The following is an 18,048-nucleotide window of genomic DNA, read 5'->3' on the forward strand; positions in this document are numbered from 1 at the left end:
TATGAGGAGATATTTGCAATATAAATGACAGTCGCATTACAGATGAGATAGAAAAGGAGTAAAAAAGTGAAAGTGAAAATTTATATGAGACATACTTGCATAACAAAGCTCTTGGCAAACAATATAGTTTTATTTTTCAATGGTCTCAAGACACCTTTGGTTACTTTCTTCAAGCTTTTTTATTCAAAAGAAAGGTAATGCAGTTTAAAAAATAATGCCCTTAAAACCTGTGCTCAGGACATCTTTAATTGCCTTCTTAGAAATGTTTGGCTCAGGTACTACCTAGCCAGTGAGCAAAGGTCATGCTGCATTTAGTGGGGGTCACAGCTTTCATTATTTGGCAAGTACAGTAATTTGAGAAGGCAAATGACTGAAGCTTCCTTTTAATTGTTAAATGTTTTGCTTCATTTTATAAAGACAAAGGAGAAGTACTTCTCTCTTCCACTTCACTTACCTCAATGATCACTTAAGCATAAAATTAGAGAAAAGAGAAGAAAATCAAGGATGCTGTCAACTCCTAAGCACTATGCTAATGAAATCACTAGCTTCTGCATATGCTTTTTGCATAAATTGTCTCCAAGTCTTCAAATAGCTTTTCCAACACAGTTCTTCTGACATTGTTCTTTCATTAAATCATTGCCTGGTTAATTGTATCCTATTGATGATAGCAATTCATTGATGCTCTATTTTCTTTTTATCAAGTAAAAGGTCACATCAACTGAAACCTGCTATTAAGCAAATAGCAAAGAAATTGAAAGCAGTAATAATAGTCTCTGCCTGCATACACAAGGCTGATGATGAAAAGAAGGTGGAAATATAAATTTAAAACTGAATTATGTAAAAATATTGCAAAGAAAATATTATATGATAAAATGCTCTGTTTATACATAAAAAGAAGCAGAACTGAATTTATAACAATAATTAAAACTATAAATGATGTCTTTGGAGAAAAAATTATAGTATCGCTGGCTACCATATTTTTATGTTGATAACTGTTGATAAACTACCTTAGGAACTCAGCTTCACTTATAAATAAATCAGCTTATAATTGTCTTAAATGAAGCGCTCCTTAGGGAATTTTGTTTGGAGCAGGAATATAATAAACTGTCATAAGCATAGGGGACATTTTACTCTTTACTTCTCAATTATCTATTCTTAACAGTTATCTGATGTTGTCATAAATACACAAGCTTGAAAACAGAGAAGGTAATAGACCTTAAGAAGAACAACAAGTTGCACAGCTCAACTGCCAGGTGATGTCAGACACAGAGTGTTCCCCAGCAGTTCATAAAGAATCAAAAGAAAAATTTGTTGCAGATAAACAGAAACAAACATCTTTCTTAGAAAATATGGAAAATTGAGAAGCTGGAGAAAAAAAAAATCAGATGAAGACTGTTTGTTTGTTACCCTTTTTTTGGCTCAAACAGTGCTGAAACTTCTGGAAAATAAAAGACTACTTCTCAACCTAAGAATAAATTAGACATTCCAAATGAAAATGACAAAAAGAAAAGTTTGAGTTTTCTTGCTTTGTTTCTTTCCATAATACAAACACTTCAGTGATCTGAAATTAATTCAGAAAATTTTTCAGTGTCAATAAAGATATATTCATTTATTTTTATTACATAAAAAAATGACAGCCAAATTATTTCATCTAGTTCTCCCCTAGATACCTATTCTGTTGTGCAGCTGTTATTATTATCTGAGCAATTCAATCTTGAATGTGTTTATAGTCATAATAACTCTCTAAGGTAGTGAAATAGTACTGGTACATACAGAGGAACAGCTCTAAAAAGGGGTCATAGCCCAGGGATATTTATTACTGAGTGGAATTTACATGCCTGAGTTAAGCATCTAACAACTCTGTACATTAAAAGGCAAGAATTACATACCAAGAAATCTGCAATTTCCAGCATACTGAAGAGAGAACAACAAAGGCAGACAATAATTAACACTGAAAATCTGAACAAAATTATCTCCAACAAGATTAAATATATTTTTTTTAATTTTGTCCAAAACCTATTCATGTTAAAAAAAAGACCAAAAACCAAAACAAATAAACAAACAAACAAATCTTAACTCTGGGGTTAAGCTCCTATTTACCCAGAAAATTACCTCACAATCAGTCTTGCAGAAAATACGATTCCTCCAGCCAGGAGACGTTGGAAGGGATAAAGTTGCTCAAGTTTCAAAGTGAAAAGAGATGGCTGGAGATAGAAAACCTAAATTCCTGTCTGTGTCCCTAAATCTCTCTCTTTCTTACAGCAGATATAAAATGTATAAATACTTTAGGGAGATAGGGCTGCCGCTAGAAATTCCCTTCCTCCCCTGTGTGTTCCTACATGGGTTTACCTACTGAAGTATGGTTTGATTAAATGGAGTTATAAGCTGACCAGTTCACTCAGGGCTCCTGGGCACCTTTGCAGAATTGCCAGTCCCACTTTTCTGTTTGATGCTTCTCTGCCCTGGCAGCATTTAAAAAAAAAAAAACAAAATTAAGAAGTATTTGTGACCTATAATTATTTATATGTTTGTTTAAGTGGTATCCTCCTGGGCTCCAAATGTTGAAATGGTAGGCCATTAGATGAAGGGTTATACTCTCATATATATTGAATAGGAAGAATGCTCCTTTCCCTATGTAAACTCTGCTCTTGAAGACCAGAGCATGAGGTGGGAATCATAAGAACAGCCACACTGGGGCAGTTCAACAGTGGTCATCTCCAGAAACATAACAGCAAATTCTTAGGGGTAAGTATGTTACAATCTCATTTTATTCCTCATGAAAGTGAGTATTTTCTTGGCTTGAGTGCTAAGAATGCATTTTACCAAGAGATCTATCCAGCTAACATTTCCTCAACAAACTTGGGATGTTCTCAATCTCTTCCTCCACTCTTCAGCTGGATCCAGTACAGCAACTGAAATGTTCCTTACCTGATGGTGGTACTGACTGCCACTGCTTACTGGTATAGCGTCTATGGCAGTAAGGCTATAATCTAACCACACTGTTGACCCTGCTAGTTTTAACAATTCTTAGCTTGTTGCTTTTTTTTTTTTTTTCCAAAAATATATTTTGGTAAATTTTTAAGGAGCAGAGGCAACAAAGCAGGAAAAAAGAGTAATAAACTGGTTTTACCCTTTTCATTCACAGATTCAGTCCTATGACTTTATAATCTGATAGTGAAACAATTACTGTTTCAACACATGGCAGAGGCTGTTGCTTACATTAAAAATAATAGTTAACTAAGATATGAAATTCATTACACAGAATTATTTTGCAGCCTATTTATCACAAGAACAAGTCTGAGGGAACATATATGATTATAAAGGATGAGTTCACATTTTCAGCAGGTCCCAATTATTAATTTACCAGTGGATCCACTTGTACTGCTTTTAGCAATGTTGACAAACAAACTGAAATTAGAGAATCAAATGAGCTGAGACATGATCACAGAGGACAGGCCACAGAGAATGAAAAGAAAATGAGACATGATGGTAATGAAAAGAACCCATCACAATGACACATTCATGTGACAATTAGTGGGCATGAGCTTCCTTAACAGGGTGGCATAGATACACAGAAACAATCTGTACTTTATCATAGGGTTGTTGAACAATAAAACAAATAAAATTTTAAGTAGGAGTGTCCCATATTGGCCATGTATTGGCCTTTAGGATCTATAAAACAACTAACTACAGGATTTTCAGTTTTGAGAAGAGTGATGCACCATTGTATTTGGCTGCCAAAAAAAGTCAAGGGTGGCTCTGAATATGTTAGTAGCAACCACCGACAGGCCTGTTATTAGTCCGGCCGTTATAACAGGTGGCTGTAGTTAGCAAGGGACATTAACACAGGGTTTTTTCTGTACTTCACCATATGGTTCCCATTAACTTAATGCACACAAAAAAGAGGAAGAATATTTGTCAGCAAGCAAATCTTCCTCTTTAAGCATCTTGTCCAAACCCCAGGTACCTGTGAGATAATTTTGCTAAATAAAACATTATGGCCCACATGCTTTTCCATGCAATAAGTGGTAACGGATATTTTAACAAATCTGTGGTAGCCTCCTCAGGTTGACATGATGTACGCCCTTAACAAGAAAGAGCTTCACAGTGCAGTAGATGGCAGTAATAGAGTAATAGTTATACAATGTCAAACCCAATAGTACATTACAAAGCCAGAGCTTTGATAGCAAACAGACAAAAAAAAAAAAAAAAAAAAAAAGTCTAGCATTAAGAAATTTTCTCCTGTATTGCCAACCTAGACATAGTGATCTATTTCCACACTGTTCTATTGCATCAAAACAAAGCCATTCAAGCTGGGAGAGGTGCTACCTGATTTTGCATTAGGAAATTTGCCTGTAAAGGTCTGCCTCAAAAAAAAGATTGAAGGAAAAGAAAATTAAAAAGCTATAAAATTACAAGTAGCATAAAGAAAATGAAGAGAAGTTAAGCATTAATCACTGTCCACACAATGCAGGAAGAAGGGGGCATCACACGAATTGATAAAGCAGCAGGTTACAAATGAAGTATTTTTTTCTGTGTTTAATTGTTTAATGGAAATTCATTGCCAAAAGGTATTGTGTATTCCAAACATTTAGATGAGTTTAAATGGTAGTAAAACAAATTCAGGAGAGAAGAAATTTTTAAGGTCTCTCATAAACATGTTCTTAAAGTACATATTAATAGCAGAAGGAAATAAGAGGAATTAGCACTGTTTTACCTATCTTTTGCTGACCCCTCATGCAGGCTTTTTTTGGCTAGACTGTCTCATCTTGAATGATGTTTCCTATGTTTTTAAAAGCTGTGCAAATAAATATACATACAAGTCAATAATTTGCAGTATACTTCAGCCTGCTCTCTAGCACATTTTAAGTTTTGATAAAGACTTCCTTGTAGGAAGGTCGTGTTTTTGTTCACAATATTGTTAAGGAAATACATAAATTAAAATTTCTGTTGGATTAGTTCCATTGGGACTAATGAGGAATAAGCTTCAGATGTTGCATTAGAAAAATGTTTTTTTAAGATTCAAGGAGGATATACAAAGTGTGAATACACTGGAATTTGGATAGGACTTAGATCATTCATAATCATAATTAGTGCTATGAAATCATTGCCATTGTAAATTTTCAAGTTTGAGAGATTGGCTGCAATAGTATCAATGTAACTGCACTCTGACTTTTGCTTGCTTATGTTTTTCCAGTAAAGATATAAGTTCTAAACTTATGCATTAAAAAGTTTTATGATATATACAAGCAATATGTATAAAAATCACTACCATGTCAAGAGCTTGCATAAGAGCTTTTGAACCATTTTATCTGTACTGAGATGTCTGTTCTAGTGTTAATCTAGTATTATAGGCTATAGACATAAACCTGAATGAAAACAAGTGCTGAACTTGTTTGCAAGTATTTGTTCCAAGTACAAATACCTGCACTTGAGTGTTCCAAAAGATTTGTTCAGAGAGGAAGCCAATAACTATTTAAATAACAGCAATAAGCCATGGAAACCTACTATCTGTCTTGAAAAAGAAAAACACAGTAAGGTTATAAAATCAAACAAATTTTGATGTTTCAGACATGATTAAACAAGACATGAGTATGAAAAGAAGGACAAAAGAGAGATTCAAACTGAGGACAGAATGCCTTAATAAAGTTGAATGTAGGCTGGATAGAAATGATCTATTTTTTTGTGGGGAAACTAATCTCATTGCCTCCCAAATTAATTTATTTCTATCATATGAACATGTTGAATATTAGTGAAATAAAGTTTCTAACACTTCCACTTTGCACTTCAATATTTTCCCTCTACTTAGAACAACTAGAATTAGAATAACTCTTTGATTGCAGGTCAGAATGCCTGTCACAGTTTTCCATATTTTAAATGCTGTGGTGGATTGTTCATGGGGTAGAAGGGTTTTCAGTCAAAGACAGACTTTAGCAAAGATTGGCATTAAATTTGTTTTGCTATTCTGTCAAAGATTTAGCATTCCAGTCAATGTGAGATGATGAACAGTCTCTTAAATTTGATCATAATTCATTAAATGTTGATCAGGATGCTGAACTCCAGTAATGAGTTGTGGTTAATGCCAAGTATTTTTGGCTATACTTTCACAAGCCATTAATTTGAATACTCTCAGAATATTCATCATAATGACAGGTGTTTCTCTGTTAATATATAGAATAATAGATATAGCAAAATAATTTTGAGGGTTTCCAATGACATCACACTCAAAAAAACCCAAACCCAGATTTCATATGATTTATTATATTAAGCGTATCCAGATGGAGTTATTTTCATGTTTTACTGCAGCCCATTCATTTACTTAAATAATATATGGAGCTGTGACTTTAAGACTTCCACAGAGGCATGGCAGAACTCTCTGACTTGTCTTAGTGTGCAGCTGCTTGTGGATGTGAGTAAGATCTAGTGAGTTACAAGAAGGATTTTTGTAAAGGCTCTAACATTACTTGTCAGCATTGTCAATACCAGTGCATTATGTGACTGGATGAGAAGCAAGATAGCATTTTTTTCCATGATAATGTAAAATTCAAATCACTTCCCTCCCTATAATGCATTTGTCTAATGTGATTTTGTCGGGGTTTTTAACATATTTACTACAAAATATGCTGGCTATTTTCTCCTGACTTCAATGAACAAGACAGAATTATGTGCTGATGGCCTGTTTCTATCATGGCTCCATCCTCCTAACTGCTATGATATTTAGAGGGAAAGATCTTATGAAACAGATATGGCTGTTTCTTTCAAACTCTTGCCCCTTCTCTCTCCTCCTGCAGTTTGCAGTGGCAGAAAAAAGTTCTCTTTACATTACTAATTTAATATCTGAATATTTCCAGGAAGCTTTTCCCTTCTTCACTCAAGTTCGTTTCCTTTACAAAAATAAACTCTAAGTAAAAGTTGTTGAGCTTTAGGGTCTTAATAAACAGGCTTTCTTTTACCTCGTAAAAGTGAGGTCAGATATCTCCACTGCTAATTTAAAAAAAAATAAAGAAGCTGATTAATTTTGCATAGCAGAGTCAAGGTAATGCTATAAGACCATGTGAATATTGCAGGGTTGCGTAGATGCCTTCGATTTATTTCATGAAAACTTATGTACTTAATGTACATACTTATGTACTAATGTACAGGGCCTTTGGTGACAGGGTCTAGTGGGAAGTGTCTTAAGATCTTTTCCAAACCTAACCATTCTATGATTCTATGATTTTGTGACTAAGAAAACTACAGAAACTGCATGTTTATGCCCACCGACTGTTAGCATAATTTAAAAATATTCCCAAAACCAGTTGTTCATGAAGTCTGTAAGGTCCATCACCACAGAGATATTGAGATACTTCACTGGCAAAAGTTTAATTAAGTTCTCCTGGCAAAACCAATGCAACTTGACTAACTTTTACCATATATGTTTACCTGTGAGGGTTTTTTTTTTTTTCACTGAGGTCAAGAAAAACTGACGATGTGGATATGGGCTTAGTCTCATTTTCAGAAAGAGACTTTGGTATGTGAGAGCTTGCTGGCTTAGTGTGCCATCTAGATTTTCAAACGTGTTCAGATACCTGTCCATACAGCTATACAGAGGTTCCCTCTGTAATTAACACTGTCATGGAGGGTGTATGCCTATCTCATTACCATATTTTTTTAAATCCTTCTTTATATTTAGCCAGCTAGAGTTTTTATTTAATCTAACCCTTGATCAGTACTTAAAAAAAACTTATGAAAAATCATCAGAGTAATTTCTGAAAAATATGTGTCAAATTAAGTTTGTTGAAACAGGCACCACAGGCAGAGGCTGCGAGACCGGCAGCAATAACTTGCCTTGGTAGTCATCTTTACTTATTTCAAATATGATGAAGCAAACAAAGAATGCCATGATTAGACAAAGGGATTCATCTTAGATTTATCAAGAAAGACAATTAAATTTAAGAATCATGGGACCGGAAAACCACTAAGATTTTGAATCCATTTACAGAAAATGAGTTAGAAATGTGTGAGAATTTATGTTATATACCATATAAGGACAAGCTTAAATAATAGGATTATAAAGTCTTTTTTAAGCCAAACATATTTATCTTCAATGGAATAGTAATGTTTTTCTAATGAATTAATTAATGCTTTGCAATAAAAGAAAATGTTCATACATCATCAAAGAGAGAAAACTGCAAAAAAACATTAAGAGGTCACTATGAATTTGAAATAACATTTACCTTCATTTCCATTAATGGACATAAAAATTAGGTTTTAATTTATTACTATACAAGTAAAGACAACTAACCCATCAGTATATTCACTTTAGGTATCGTTCTTTAGTTATGTAATGAATAAAAATTAGACTACTGCTCCTTTATAAGGCATAAATGGATGAACTAGGTTTTCTCCCTGCCTTCTTGCTAAAACAATAACTTAGTTCTCCCCAACAACCAGGATGTTTCCTCACAAAACTAATATTGCACAAATCAAGTGGAAAGTGAACATTTCACAACAAAATGAAAGCCAAATAAAAAGGAAATAAAACTAATATTCCAATCAGATAAAAAAGGCTCTTCTCTATAAGTTAGTGCCAGCCCTTCTAATTAAATGTTACAACCTCTCTCTTTTGAAGTTCTGTCACCAACTTCAGTACAATCAGGATTTATGTGCTTTCTACAAACAGAAATAAATACCTTCTTTTTGGAAACATTAAAAAGAAAATTCTCTGATGGTTTGAAAAAAATAGTCTCTTTAGGCTGCCAAACTGAAATAGTTAAATTTAATGACTGACATGAGGATGATGCTGCCCTTCAGAAGGATGAGTTTGGACCACCCATGAAGTTTTCCTGGCAGCCATGTCTTCACTCTACATAAGAACAGAGCTCTTGCTTTTCAGCAGGTGTAGAAGGAGGTTGCTCTGATCTCTCTGCTTCTGGGATGACAAATCCTTGTGTTCAGCAGCTGTCAAGAGGTGAGCAGTGCCATGTCCTACAAGAGAAAGGAGGATTTTAACTGTTTGGATCATTCATAATTACTCTGTTCTCTCTTATACTTCTCTGCTACCTGCAATTTTATCAGGTATGCACTTGCCCTTGTTATAGCCCAAGGACTCCTACTCAGGCACCAACTTGGTCTGGGGTTTCCCCTATGGAATGAAGGTGCTCATTGCAAGGGGCATCTCTTCTTGCTTTCCATGTTCGTGGGTCCCACTGCTCCTCTCCCTGCTGCATACCAGGCCAACCTGTTCTCAGTTACATAGTCATAGGCTTCTCTGATATTCACATGTTCACAAGGAGGGGAGGAATGGTTTCATTATCTGTTGTTCAGTTTAGTACTTCTAGACAACTGATTGCTTAACTGCAAAAATTTAATCCTTTCAATCCTGTCTTTTTTAATGGGCCCAAGAAGAGGCACATTTTTCTGATTACAGAGGGCACTCACTGGAGCTGAAATCCTGGCCATATTGAAATCAATGGCAAACTTCCATCAACAGACTTGTTCATCCTCTTAATCCTCTTCTAATCCTCTGTAAGGCTAGATAAAATGCAATCAGTTGAATTGTACCCAGAAAAGAAGGGGAAGCCAGTGTAAATATTGGAGTTTTATGTAATTCATTCCTTCTTACTCATCCCACCTGGCAGATGAACCGCCACTGTCTAAATGTTTTGTAGATGCAGCTTGTGACTTCTGTTTAAGTGTTGCCCTCTTCAAAGTGTATTGCAATATTTGAAATCCCAAGTCAACATAGTCTGGTTCATTGTCAGAGTATCCTCAAAGGAGAAAAAGATGCATTTTTATCAGATATTTTATGACAAATATAAATTTTAACAAAGCATAGAACAACTTACTTTGCCACTTTAAGCTCCAGGTCTGCATAAAGTACATTGAAGATTATACTCTCTGGTTTTGAGGACAAATAAATCATTAAAAAATAGCAAAAATATCTTTCTTTACGTACTTTTTCTTGTTTGTGAATTTATCACCATCCTGTTAATCACAGTATGAACTTCAGTTGGTTACTAAGAAAAAACACTTAAGGTGAATTAACAGCCTGAGGAAATGCAACTTCAAAACTTCTTGTCACCCAGCCATCTATAGATGCTACAGCCCAAGCCTCCTGAGGCTGCTCATAGAAATAAGAACCAAAAGATGAAGAAATTTTACAGAAAACTTCCTACCAATTGAAACATAAGACAAACCTTGTATGAATTGTACTAGATGCAACTAGACTGACACAGTTTGATGTAACACTGTCTCTGTAGTTCAGCTAAATGCACAACACAGCAGGCTGATAATGCTATTAAAAATTAAATGCACCTTTCCTGTTAACCCTGTTACAACTGATACACTTGTGTAGTAGCTACAGCTGACAGGTTTACATTTAAACTACAGTACAAAAGCTGTCTTTGTAGCATTACCTCGTCATAAGTGACATCAAAGTTTAATGCTATGGGCTGATCCTCAGAATACTATAGATCTCTTGATTTTGGGGCTTTCTTGTTTGTATTTTTTGTATCGTGGGACAGTTCATATTTAAATAATAAATATCAGTAGTCTCTTCCCATAGCCTCAAAACCATAAACTGTACTGTCTAGACACTGATGTTTTTCTGAAAGGAAAGATCAAGGGTGGTGTTTTCAATAGTTCGTTGTTTTTTTTTTCCTTGAGGGCAGAAAGTCATTAAAAGATCTCCTAGCTCTCTTACTTCTTATTTATTCTGGCTGTATTATAAATATTTAAGAAGTTAGTGTTTTCTTGTGCCAAAATTTGGGTTTGGAGCAATAGTTAGAAAATCACCTCTCATTACATCTGGACTCTTGTTGGCTCTACAGTTTCTGAAAACTGGTGATCAAAAGCAGAATTCACCAAGAGGTTAGGTGAAAAGTCAGGCGACATCCTTCTGTACCTTACTGTTCAAACTTTAATCAGCTCTCAGAGAACTAAATAATAAAGGAGGAGTTGGCTGAATACTAGGGAGATGTGAATGACAAGGTGCTGCAACTTGAATGCCACAGGGCTGGGAACATGTCAGATTCCACCCTTGTATCACTCTGTCAAACAGCCATCTATCCTTTCCATTTGAAGTTTTTTTGAAAAAGCAGATCTGCACTGAAATCTCGCAAAGGTTAAAGCTAACCAAAGAAGAGTTCCTTTATTCCAGGCAGAGATATTAAACTGTTGGTTTACTACTGTATGGTTGTGTTGACTGTGTCAATAAAGACAAACTCATGAATTTTGTAAGAGTTTGATCCACCTGACATTCGTTAACACTCCTTCTATATCCCATTGGTAGATTTCACTTTGCATTTTCATTTTTAGTTCTTTTAACTTTGTCCCCTTCAGACACCTTCAGGTCAACCAGGGATATATGCAAATCAATTTTATTTTTTGTAGAATCATTAATTTAGGGACATAAGATGTCATCAATTTTTTTACCAGCAAGGGAACAAAGAATAAACTTCTTAATATTAATATCTAAATTTTTGTTTCTTCCTATCAATTTCTGAAGAGCAAAGTAGGAGTTACAGTCTTTTGTCTTTTCCTTAAAACTCTTTAAAAGAGCATTTTGCTTTTCAAAAAAAGTTGAATAAAATAAAACACTTAAGGAATATTTATCCCTCTAAAAGAGTGATTTCCAAAGAGCCACCTCTGGCTTTCACCTCAGCTTGTTGTGACTAGCTTTCAGGTTGTGCGGAAAAATGATTGTTTTGCTGGTTCTATACTGACTGTTTCTGTTTGAGCAGTGTGCATGTAAGGTAAAGGACAGCCAAGACCCTTGCCTTACAAAAAACTCTACAGAGCTACATCTCATTCCTTTTATGTGTGAGTAGCCAATAAAAATCAGTGGAGTTATGTTGCTATAAAATTAATATGAGGATGAAGAAATCCAAACCTGTGAATTGTGATCCCAGTATAATAGGAACAAACCGCTTGATTCTTATTTGGGCCTTCGCTGAATGCTGACTGCATGGCAAATAAACTTGTGCCTTACAAAATTTTTCAAACTTGACTTCTGAAATTAAACTATGCTGTGTACATCAACAAATATCAATCACACCACTTTAAAACTTTTGTGACCTTTATCAGCAAAATCTTAACACAGCCTATAAATCTGCAGTGCAATAGATCCTACACTTTGTGATTAGCAAAGGTCAGAGATGCTGATTTAAAACAGAGCTCACATTTTTTTCACGCAGTTCATACTCTCTTTTATCAGTAAACATTAGTGGGGGGCTAAAAACTAATTTTTGGGGCCACAGGAGATGAGATAGTAAAGAGGAGGGGAATAGGATGTGCTCACTCAGTTTGAAATAATGCAATTTTATGATGAAAGTACTGTTCTTGGGATCTGGATGCACATAAAGATGTTGCTTTGGGTTCAAGTGCAAAATCTGAGCTTGACTGCAAAATATTAAAGTTACATCCAAAAGGTGGGGTCTGGAAACTCTTTTCAATGGCTAAGTTCAGATGCTCACATTCTGTGCATACAGTAGTAAAAATGAGATGAGAGGTTTCCTATAAAAATGAGAGAATTAATTTGGCTGTTGGCATGTTTGAACCTGTTTCAAGCAGAAAAAATGTCAGCATCTAATCAGATGCGGAGGCAGAGGATATGAGATTCTCCAATTCTCATCTGTGACTCAGCAGTACCCTTTTAGCAGAAAGGGCACAAAACCCAAGTCTTTTTATCAGAAAAGGCTGCCTGACTGTTGTGCACCACCTAGAGATACCAGGAGACAAACATCTCAGAAGATCTTTTCCAGGAACGGAATGGATATACTTGGAAATTACCTCCTCCTGTATCATGAAGAAGAAGGGTCTTCATTCTCACAAAGATGTTTACAGGGAGCTTACGTTTCATCCTTTGGAGGAGACTTGAGCAAGCATTTTCTCCTTATGTCAACTTGTTATTTTTATAGCACAAAATCCCTATGAATCCTTCAGGAAGCATTTTGAGTAACTGTCTTCTCTTCAATCAAAAATTTATAATGGATCTATAGATATTTGTTATAGCTTAAGTGAATTCATTCTGAACAGCGAATATTCTTTATATTTCCCTCTGTCCTAAAAATCTGTATAAAATCTGAATTAAAGTTCAGTTTTTAAATTGCAGAAACCTGCATCATTCATGTTGCTTAAATGAGATTGGCACTCCCACCATTCTTCAGGGAAGGAAGATGGCTATTAATACCATATCTTTTGCATTCTTTGGAAGTCAGTCTTTTTTGTGCATCATGTAAGCTGAAGACATTTAAATGTGAAATCATAGTATGACCAATTAGGTTCTGATTTACTTAGGTTAAGTTCATGTAATATAATCAGCGCAATTTCTCCTTAGATTGAAAAGATTATTACTTAGAACATTACAGTAGAAGTATTCCTAACTAGCAGTGTTATTATTTGAGATCTGTCAGTAGTTTAGTAACTCTTATTTTTCAACCATTGAAATATACTCTTTATTAGGTCTAAAAAAAAAATAAAAAAATCTCTAGGCCAATTTAAAAATACATATAAACTGAATACAGAATGTATTTGTTCCTTTAGATGCATTCTGATGTATAATACACATCTTTCTGATTTTGATGATGCATTACCGTAAATATCAGGCTGTTAGGCAGCTTTTAGAACTGTAAGTAGATAGGAAAACCTATCCAAACTACAGCTTGGACAATGTTAGGCTACACTGGTGTTCCTTAACCTCTCTACAATAAATTAAAGAACAACCAACAAAAGTTGAGGAAGGACTCAGAAAAGCAGGAAAAGGAAAAATAAATTCACAGTTTTATTGACAAATAAAAGATGATCCCCATCTGCTGGGAGCGAAATGCTGCTGAGCAGTACTGTATCTCACTAGCATTTCATATGTAGAATTGCTACAACATTTCTCCACAAGCAAATATGATTGCTGAAAAATATTAGTAATTGTATTTATCAACAGAAAAATTACCCATCCTAGATGTTTGTACTGCCATATTGCCTGAGATTAGTTTCTCCATTCTCAGTCTGTGGTGAGTTGACCTTGGCTTGGGGGCATTGAGAAGACAGCCTTGATGCCTTGTGAGCATTACAGCCAAGACATTGGTGTGTTATCCACACTGCTGTAGTTACAAATATAAATCACATCACTATGAGGGCTGCTGTAAGGAAAGTTAACTATACCCTAGCCAGACCCAATAGAGTCTGACAAAAAAAGGGTGGTTAATGGTTCAGGAATATTTTCTTCTTCTGTACAGAACTATGCACTGGATGACAAAGGCAACCCCATTCCACTCTGAGGATCTCTGGAACTTTAAAATCTGATCTGCATACATCTACTTTGGGTTTTTGTTTTGTTTTTTTTTTTTTTTTTCACTTGGTTACTTCTCCAACTCTGGAGAGGGACCGTAATCTTCACTCTTCTCATCTACCTTATTCATTAGTGCGACTTACTTTGTTTTTTCACAGCTTTCCTGCTTTTCCTTCTCATAGCTCCATCAAACATTAACTCTATAGCAAAGGTCATGAAAAGTCAGCCACTTTCATTCAGGGATGGGTTAAGGGATTACCTTCCATTTGCTGTTGCTACTGATGAAGATTTAAGGGTTCTTTTAACAAATGGTTTGATATTTTAAATATCTATATAGTATCTCTCTCCTGACAAGTACTGTCTTATTTCCTAAGTACTTGGGAACAATATCAGTGTCTGCAAAGACACAAGAACAGGATCGTTACATTTTAAAAGGACCTCATAGCACAATGAATAGCCTTAAGGTTAATTACCTCATTTACAAAGAAATCTTCAGCCTTCTATTACCTCTGCTACAAGTCTTAATTTTTGTCTTCCTACCCTTTCAGCTCATTATGCTTAGTTAATTTCATCACCTCTTTCTGTGAAAGACGGCAGATATATTTTGCCATCTTATTTCATGTTCTCCCATGGCTCTCCTTTTGACATCTGGCTTTATTGTCTTTGTGTCAAAGAACATAAGCCTTCTGTTCCCTTTCCTGTCACATAAAGATATATGCCATCTCATTAATGGAAGTAAACAAAGAACTTTGTCATGTAGATAGGCCCTATGTCAGCCAGGGACATCAGATAAATCAAACATTCACATTGGTCTCTTGAAGACTGACTGGTGAGAAATCAGTGAGTTTTCAAGCCTTTACTCTACAAAGCCAAATATAGCCGTAAAGCCAGTGTTCAGAAGCTTGGCACAAAAATGGCGTATAAAATGTACTTTGTGTACATGTTACATTTCCTTCTGTCACCGGAGTATGCAAGGTAAACCGAACTAGACTCCTTTTCAGAGAACTAAAAATTTGGGGTATTTTGGTTTGGGGGTTTTTTTGTTTGTTTGTTTGGTGGTTTTTTGTTTTTTGTTTTTTTTTTTTTTTCCCCCAAAAATGTGAAATGCAATCAAGTCTTTGAATACAACACAGCAACAGTGTCAAAGAACATACAACAACCAGAATATTCTTTTGCCCCAGTTATAATGAAAATAAACAAATAAATTTTAAAAATCAGTGTCTTTTCCACATTTTACCTTTGAAATGAACTGGCATTTTTACCAACCTCTTTGTTAGACTTCTTTTTCGTAAAAGGATTTCTCATATTTCTTCTGAAAAAAGCTGAACAAGTGGCTACAGAGAAGACCTTTCCCATAGGCAATGACAATTTTAATCCATTATTTAAAGAAGGAGTATATGAAGGAGACTGTTCATTCTGCGTGGAGACTGAACAACTGAAATGGTTCTCATAGTTCAGTTATAACTCATACTAAAAGATGAATCTGTGGTGGTAACACAGGACTAGGAATTAGGACACATGGTTTCCCTTTGTGCTGTGCCACAAAACCGCATCTTAACTCTTATAAATAACAAGAATAGTTTCTCAAATAATCAAATATTTGATCTAAAAGTTAGGTATCCAAATTGGGTTACCATGACATGTACTTAATCTGACTCTTTTAATTTTCATGTTTCCGTGCAAACAGACTTTTTCTCTCTGCCAACTGGGAGATAGGCAGACATCTCAAAATGTGTACGGTATAGAGATCTTTAATATCACTTAATATGGTTTCTATTTACTGTGGATCTCCATTTCCTGTCCTACAAAACAGGGGAAATATAACTGCTTAAAAGTAGTATAATGAGATTCTTCAGGGGAAGTTTTTTGTAATTTTCAGAATATTCTGCACACACACACACACACACACACAAAAAGGCATCTTAAATTGAACAAACTTTTTCACTTATTTTATGTTCCATGGGGACCTAAACCTCTTTTTGATCTTTGTCACAACAATAATTTTCAGTCTTATTATTACATACTCACAAAACACACATACAAATAACACCAACAAAACCCTGAAAGAAATCATAGAAAGGTAATCTTTATGGGTTTGAGGTCAAGACTTGTAGTTATGATGTAACAGATGATAAAAAATCCATTTGGCTCTACGGTGTGTTGGTACTAGGACACAATTCACTGTAGGAGATTAGATTGTCACAGGACTAAGTTTATAGACCCTGTTCTTACTCAAGGCTTTATCCATTTTGGTCCACAGATCTTGCTTCCATCTTTCTTGCCCTCACTAACTTCTTCTCTTGCTGCTATCCTCACTAAAGTCTTTTCTTCCTGCAGCCATCTCAAATTCTTCCACACTTAGCAGCTTTTGTTTTGCTTTGCTTTGCTTTGTTTTTTTTTCCCTTCAAGTTAACTTGTGTGCCATTGAGAAACAATATAATTTTTTCCAAGAAATTGCTGAACCATTTTGACTATTGTATTTTTAAAGACCATTTCAATCAAAATTACTTACTTCTGATAAAATGATCAGCAACTAAAATTAAAGCATTTCGATGGGGATCAAGAGACAGCCTCAAAAGATGGTCTTGCTTAGCTTTGCATAGAAACTTGTTAGTTTAAATAAATAGTTTCTTTCTTCAGTTTCTTCTTTCTTGATTCCTTTTCCCTAAACAGGAAATATACTTGCAGAAAAACATAATTAATGTTAGCAAGAAAATGACTATTTTGATGAAGTTATTTGGACAGCCTTATGTAATTTGAGATAAAATCTTGGTTTTTTTCTCTATATAATGCTAAGCATATGGTTAAAACTGCAGCAGAAATTATAGTGCTTTGTATTCAGTCATTTAGGTTAGTAAGAGTAATTTCTGTAGAACATTATTGGCTTAAGTCATATTAAATCCTTTAGCCCTTTTCCCTAAGAGCTATTTGAGCTGTTTTACCAAGTAATTTGGCTTTAGAAAAGTTTTCTTTCAGTAGACAATTGCTCCTGTGTTCTCTTGTTAACCAGCTGTCCACACATAATGCCTGGCTGAATACACATTTCAACAGCCCATAAGACATTGATGGAGTGGTTCCAAATTTGGAAGTTTGGTCATCAGATGGCCCAGTAGATTATGTGAAATTCCTCTTGTCTTCTATCAGGCTGAATATAAATTAATGGAAAGTAACCACTTTGACAATCATGCTACAAATATTGTTAAAATTAAGCTTCAGGATTGCAAAGAAACAAATTATTCCATTTATACCAAAAGCAGGTAAAATTTGTTAAGTATTTTCAATATACTGCATATGGTCAAAGTTTACCCTTCTCATTTCCCTGTAGCTTTGATATAAAAAAAATAAAAACCTTAACCTACCCCTGTGTTTGGTTTTTTGGGTTTTTGTTTGTTTGTTTGTTTGTTTGTTTTTCTTTTGTTTTGTTTTATGGTTCTTTTTTTTTTTCTTTTTGTAAGACCCCATTAACCAAACTTCACTTTCTCTGCTCCTTCAACAAGTCTTTCATTTTTCCAGATAACTCCATCGGCCCTAGAAGAGATCCAATGGCTAATATAAGTCAACCATTAGATAAATACTTCCTGCTACATGTCTGATAGTAACACTCTGTCAGCTCAGGGGACTGCAGAGTCTGATAACTTGTTGTACAAAACAACACCAGTCTACATAAAAGGATAACTTGGAAGTTTAGTTAAAACATTTCACTACATGCTGCAGTGAAGGAGCAGGTCGAAGGAGGTGATCCTGCCCCTCTACTCTGCTCTCGTGAGACCTCACTTGGAGTA

The sequence above is a fragment of the Psittacula echo genome (assembly GCF_963264785.1).
Source record: "Psittacula echo genome assembly, chromosome: 2".
In the NCBI taxonomy this organism is placed as follows: domain Eukaryota; kingdom Metazoa; phylum Chordata; class Aves; order Psittaciformes; family Psittacidae; genus Psittacula; species Psittacula echo.